The following is a 7,416-nucleotide window of genomic DNA, read 5'->3' as shown; positions in this document are numbered from 1 at the left end:
AAAATACCAAGTGATGTGTGTTTAAGTAAAAGGAAACAAATTTCATTATTAAGGCATTGCTTGCTAATCTGTTTTCTTAGAAGCTACCAGTATATATTTCATGATCTGTCTATATATGTTGCAGTGAAGTACATACCACTATGCCCTGCAATACTGTAGAATGAATGTCCTCAATGCTCAAGGGATGCTTAGCAATGCTATTCCAGTCTACCAGCAGCCTTTAAATAGTGCAGCATCCTATAATCTATCTTTTGACACGTATTTACAGTTTGCAGAACTGAGCGGGCATCCTCAGAACATATTCAGCCAGATCCATACCTTTACACTGTAATGCAATTTGCTGTATTTCCTTATAAACTTACAAAATAAGTAACGCACAACAAAGAAGGTTAAATTAAAGACCCAAAGGTGTGTCCATGTTGTAAAGACCTTAATACAGCGCACCTGTCCCTTTGTGCATTAAAGGCCTTCAGAATCTTGGTCTAAAGCTATATTTTTGATCCAGTTACCCTCTACGTGCTTAAATACCAGCAGAGGTCATCTGAGGCTGCCCTCCTTTTATACCAACCCCTAAGGATGGCACATTAGGACTGTTCTTTCAGCCATTTAACCCCATCTCTGTGGAACTCTCTGTCTAGCCTAGGGACATCACCCAGAACCATAAAACACTTCAATTGTAAATCTAGTGACAAATCCTTTGACTACAAGTATTTGTATTTGAAGACATTGAGAAAGACTTAAGGTCTAGTCTTTGTCCTGGTGTACAGGGATGCTGATGCATGCATTCATAACCTCTCGCAGCTGCCAGACTGCTTTTCCACCCTCACCTTTCTCAACATATTTCTCCAGTGCTTACATTGGTTACCAGCGAGTTACCAAATTAATTTTAACTTATATGGTCCATCATGGACTAGGGCCACCCTATCTCCAAGAACTACCAACTGTGTATATTCTTCTTCTTCTTTGAGATGAGAAAATGCAGAATTCTCTTAGTTGTTCCAAAAAATCATCTTAAATCAACTGGAGCCAGAACTTTTTGCTATTGTGCTCCTTGTTTGTGGAACTGTATTCCAGATGATATTAGGCAGGTTGATACAATGAAGTCTAAATTGAAAACATATTTTTGTGCTTTTGTATAATTGGTTGTAGCTGGAGTGTATTGTACATATGAGCTCTCTTGTTTTGTTTTATAATTTTGTACAGCGCTTTGAGATGCCATGGCATGAAGGGTGCTCTATAAAAATATATTTGTATTGTATTGTATTGAAACATTTGTCATTAAATGTATAGTTTATTTTAAAAGTACTCCTCCCAAACTTTCACTTTGTTAAATAGAAGCTACATTTTTCTTTTGAATAATCTATGTAATTCTTCTGTAAAGTGCTTTGAGATGCTTGGCATGAACAGGCATTGTATCAGTTGAAGTTGATGGTTTTTAAAGGCACAAAAATGCAGTCCCTTTGGAGGCCAATTCCGTTTTCACTGTATAAAACAGCAGTTCTTCCAACTAATTCATCCTGCACCCAGGTCCTAAAGCAGTTAGTGATTCCCTCGTACCTGCAGCAGAACGACCTGTCAGGACTGGAGTAGAAACTTTATTGGATTCTGCAGCGACACAAATTCTGCTGTTATTATTTTTTAAAATATATTTTTTAGACTGGTGCAACACCAAGAGTAGTAATAATAATATAAACTAAAAACTTGACGATTAATAAATTATACTTGCCAACATCCCAGTCACACTCATTGTCAACAGCACTGAGAATAGAGGCTATGTTGGTTGGAAGCTTTCATTTTGTTCACATTACTACCTCCCCACTACACCACATTGGCAGGGACCCAAGACCTGTTATTTACAGCACTGCAATTTCTGTTAATGAAATAAATCAAATAACTGCAACCTGTAGGTTGGAATTTGTCTGCTCGATAGCTGTTAAAATGATCTAAGTGTAAAACGATACCGAGCGACCAGACCAAGAATGACTCATGTAGCAAATGGGGCTTGATAGCCATGATTATATACCACTGACATGTCAAATAATGTTAGTATTGAGGTGCTATTCTACCAGTGTCATTGTCATTGTCATTCTATCATTGCCCATTGCCAATGCGGCGCCACCACTGCCTGCATTGCCATTATAGTAATTCTACACAAGAAAGTTCCCCCAAGACGCATTGTGCCAGTGTAATAACCTACAGCACATCCCTCGCCAGCACAAAGCAGTAATGTGGATTCCGATAGCTCAGCCACCTGGAGCCAGCCGAACAATGGCTCAATATAAATAAATGGGGAAACTGTGTTTGGAACACTTCAGGAATGTCAGTAAACATTCAAATCCCAAAGTGAATCGAAACCGATAAGAGCTACTGTGTATTTGGTTTCGATTGCTGAAAGAGTGGCGCGTGGTTTGAGTGGAGACAGTTTTCCACCCAGCTGTTAGCTGTAACCTCTTTAAAGTGTCCAAGCAAAGGGGAAGCACAGACTATGAGCTGAACTCTTGAGATCTGAGTGGAGATTCATAAGTACATTCTGTTCCCATTGAAGCACTGACCCTTCCATAGGCTTGGTGTCAGTATAATAAACTGAGACTGCAACACAGCTGTTTATTAACAACAGGATTGATCCTGCTGGTCACGTTCATATCCCATTTACTTGTCTCTCCAGCAGGGTTTGGAAATATCCCTAACAGCAGTGCATCACACAAAACTGCCTGTCCTGTGGTTTCTAAAACACAGTCTGTATACTATATAGCATGTGCAAATCACAGTCCTAAAATCTGTAAAAGCTCATGTTTAGAAAATGCTGATCTATGCCTGTATTTAATGTGTAACAGGGGAGGCTGGGTGCGAACCCACTACCCTGCAAAGTGCATGTTGCTGAAGCTGACCCCCTGGGATCCTTCAAGAAGCTGCTTGATGAGATTCTGGGATCAATAAGCTACTAACAACCAAACGAGCAAGATGGGCTGAATGGCCTCCTCTCGTTTGTAAACTTTCTTATGTTCTTCTGTGCTTATCTTAACTGCTATGCAAAAGAGAACGGCTTGCCAGCATTCGTGGTTATAGTGCTTCTAACCCAATGTCTTAATGGTATGGTGTGACAGGATGGACGTGTGGTGACATCAGGCCAGAGTGAAGGAAGGAAGAAACACGGACACCAGTACTGCAGTGAAAAAGACGCTGCGGCGCCGTTTATCTAAACCACAAAAATAAAATAAATATTTAAACAGAAAACACTGCTCACAGAGCGAAAATAAATAATTAAACAAAACAAATCACGAACACTACAACCGGTCAGGCTGGGCAATCGCCTTCACTGATCCTATCCTTGGTTTAGTTTCGTTTTTTACTTCTTGCTTGTTCTCCCGTACTCTTCTCTGTACACCCACCACGAGTGCAGAGAGCTACAGATTTATATGCAGGTGACCATCTCCCGATTTAGCAACAAATTAATCACTCAAGAGAACGGACAAGCTAGTACACGAATTACTCCAAAACAAATAGAACATCAAGAAAATGCACTTCAGAGTAAAACATGTCAAGATTGCTACCGGAGGGGAGGAGAAGATGCTAAACGGTGGTTGAATTTAGCGTGAATTGGGCTAGATGATTTGTAATACGGTGCTCCACGAGTAGAATTCAACGCAACACTTACTGTACATTTATTAGTGCACAGACCCATAAAAGCAAGATCTGAGCCAAGTTTTCAAGCACATATCACCTTTGTTTTCTAATACATGTTTTATTAAGTTTTCGCCTCAATTTGAGATACCCAGTCTCAATGCCACCAATCAGAAGGACTGAAGATGGAGCTCTGTATTGTGTACACTGTGTATATATCCATACACTGAAGATGGAGCTCTGTATTGTGTACACTGTGTATATATCCATACACTGAAGATGGAGCTCTGTATTGTGTACACTGTGTATATATCCATACACAGTACTTGTAGGTTACTGTAGGTTTGGTTAGTTCACTAAGCCTACAACAGAGGTGTGGCAAAGTGGTTTGCAGTGCGCAGGTGTAGAGGTGATGCGATTATGAAACAGAAGACAGACAACAAAGTTCACGGTCCAAACAGACGTTTATTTTGTAATCCCGGTGTGGTGACCGCAAAGAATAATCCCAGGCAATACACAGCAATATAATGAGGTACATACCCCTGTCTTTCTTAAAGCACCTTCCATTGGTTATCATTCAAGGTTGGCAAATCCCACTTTTAAGAGCCAACACCGAATCCTGCTTTGAGGTGCCAAAGACTAAGCCTTATCTTTTGAAGGTCTAATGCCCTTCCAGAATTATACTGTGCGTCTGAGACAAACTTTTAAATCTTTCACTTTTAAACTCTACAGTTTCCCTGTAAATAAATACTTATCTTTATTACTGCAGTAAAACTTAAATAAATGCAACACTGTGGCTTTTTAAGTTTTAAAAATGTAACTCTGTCCAGAAGTTGCTTTTTCTTGTGTAATACAAAAGCCTCTGTATTTTTGCTTACAAACATCATCCCAATTAAAGTTGCTACCTTCCTGATAAGAGCTTATACTGTAAACTCGTATGATTTAAATGAAATGCTCACTTTGGCTTCCAAGATGTTAAGTACATTGTAACTGTGTAACAACTATGTAAATACACAGTAAATAGAGACACAATGTAAAGTGCTACCAAACGTCGTTCAATGTGGTGGACAACACAGAACAGTGCTTATGTCTGTATGATATGTTGTGCTTTAAATGAAGTCAGCATAATAATAACATCTTGGCCTAATTATTTGCTACAAGATATTCCGCATCATGCGTATGATGCTTCAGCTGCATTGGAAATGCATCAGGATATCAATAATGCAAATATATTGAAATCCCCTGAAGGCCTGGTTTACCTTTGTAAATGCCAGCTATATTTCTAGGAATTAACAATGAAAGTTGTGTCCAGAACTGCAGTTCCAGGGAGTCCCCGATGGAATCTCGAGTGTGTAGTAAATCATTCAAATGCCTCTCTCAGGCCACCTGCTTCTCACACTCAGTATCCAGAGTCAGTTTACATTGACACACCAGCCAAACTGGCCAGGACCATAGGCAGTGTTGTCTTCACTCTCTGGAAAATACCAGAAACATCTCTTGTTGTTTCCCTTATAAAAGTTTCTCATTATGAAAGCACAGCAAAGTGTGGTAAAGCACAGCAACACTATGGTAAAGCATAGGTAAGCATTGTAAAATACAGAGAGGTATGGTAAAGCATATTTAAAAACAAGGCAAACTATGGTAGATGCATAGGATAAGCATGGAAAAAAAACGACAGTGGCAAAACTTTTATAAGGGTTGTTACTTCGGTTCAGTTCAGTGACAAAGTTGTCTCTATATTTTTGGAAAAAAATACATTTGAGCCAAGGTAGAAGAGTCAGTAGCTTGGAATGTCATTTCCATTTCTTTCTTTCCATTTCACTTACTATTGTTCTGTGTTTGCAGTCATTCTGACTGGGTTCTGTTGATCCTATATTGAGTTATTTTTCTTCTCTAAATCTGCCAGTAATGAACAGCCCTCCTCATTCCAGTCTGCCAGCCTTACCCACTCTACATTAATAGAGACAGCGAGTAGGTAGGGCTGGCAGAGCTGAGAGATCCCCAGCTCAAGCTCAAAGCCAGTTTAAAGCCAAAGAAAGGCATATTTAGAAAAAAAAAATATTTAAACTCAAAGCTGGAGCAACATAACCCAGAACCATAATTGCAAACACCATAATACATAATGGGGACACAATATTAACCCACTTGTAATTTATTTTATTTACAATACACAGGGTGAAATGAAATGTTCCGTATTTTCCACAGCAGCAGACAGGTGGTGCCCGGTGTTTTCAATCACTGGGACATATGCAATGACGTTGATTGCGATCACAGGAAATCTGCTTAAGGAAACTGTCTGCATTTAATCAAATCCTCTGTGTTTACATAGTTATGCAGCACACTGTATATAAGCTGCCTGCATGTGGTTTGGGCTTGGTTGAGTGTTTAGTGCTTTCCTATTGTTTATAAAATTCCATTGGCATTGGCTAAGACCTTGTCCAATCCAGAGGGCCCACATGACAGTTTGGGACACGTTTTTTGAGGGGCACGTTTTAACAGTCTCTGTTCTTACTTACAAGTAACAGAAGAAACAAAGAGGAAACCTAGAGACATATGACACCTGTTTCAAAATGTTAGTCTGATTCTCTATATTAAAATTAGTAGCTTCAAATGTCAATTTGATACTGTAGCTGTTTTATGTTTCCCTTAATATATTATGATGTTTGCAATCAATCTTAGTGGTTCTGTGATCTCTTGCTCCAATATGGAAATTGTGGCATTTTTCACGAAATCTGTCTTTACCTGTCTTTACCTGTCTTTGAGCTTGTCTGCTAGGTCTGAGTGGGCGTGGCTAGCAGTTGAACAGCCACATGATTTAAATGGAATGAGGAAGTCTATTCAGTCCTGGCACTTAGGATTCTCAAGGTAACCTCAAAGCAGCTCTAATAAGGCTTATGTTTCCCAATCAGTTAACATCCTGCATGTTGATTCATGTCAGGCTAGTAGATCTCTAAATGTCTCAGACTATAGTGTTGCTACCTGTACCATCACACATTATAAATCACACTTTTTATAAAAACACTTTTTATGTTTATTAGTAGTTTCTGAGTGCAATCTTTGTTTTTGAGATTTATAATAAGTTCATATGTCCTTATTTTAACAGAAATGATTTTGCACAGTGTTATGTTAAAACTACAAGAAACTAAGTCAAGCAAGCAAACATTTGGGCTAGTGCCCTGTTTTAAATTAGAATTCTGATTGAGCGTTTGGATGTTCTGGATGATTTAACACAGTTTGAGCAGAAAGAACCACTAAGCCACACTTTGAGGTCATCTTCCCCAAACTTCAAGACATGACATCTCTCATAGTAATTAGAGACACCCTACACATGATGTCTCACCCCTGTGTGTGGTTTATAATTGCAGCTGTTCCTCATTTCAGTAAGCCACTGGGGTGTGCACTATGTCCACATCAGGGCGCAGACACAGTCAACAGCTTTGGCCTCCTTGCCTCTTTAGACTGCACCTGGCTGTGTACACAGCGTCACAGATCAGACACTGAGCTGCTCCTGCATCTCCCCGGGGGCAACCCAGCAGTCCTGTTTGAGGTTAAGTAAACCAGCAGTGCGCTCCATGAAGCTTGTGATTGCGTTTAATCGTCTCCTAAGCTTCCTGCAGGCTTTTAATGTGTGCATATTGAGGGATTGAGGAGGGCTTGTATATAGTGTTTGTGGAGCCAGAAATATCTGTGCAAAAACCTCAAATCCCCTGCTGTATGGTTTTATCATGTATAGCGGTGATCAAACCTTGAGGTTATTAAACAAGCTAAGGCTTCACAAAGGCTGTGTAACATTAT

The sequence above is a fragment of the Acipenser ruthenus genome, chromosome 14 (assembly GCF_902713425.1).
Source record: "Acipenser ruthenus chromosome 14, fAciRut3.2 maternal haplotype, whole genome shotgun sequence".
Classification (NCBI taxonomy): domain Eukaryota; kingdom Metazoa; phylum Chordata; class Actinopteri; order Acipenseriformes; family Acipenseridae; genus Acipenser; species Acipenser ruthenus.
The sequence above is the reverse complement of the archived record's forward strand: the minus strand, read 5'-3'. Positions refer to the sequence as shown.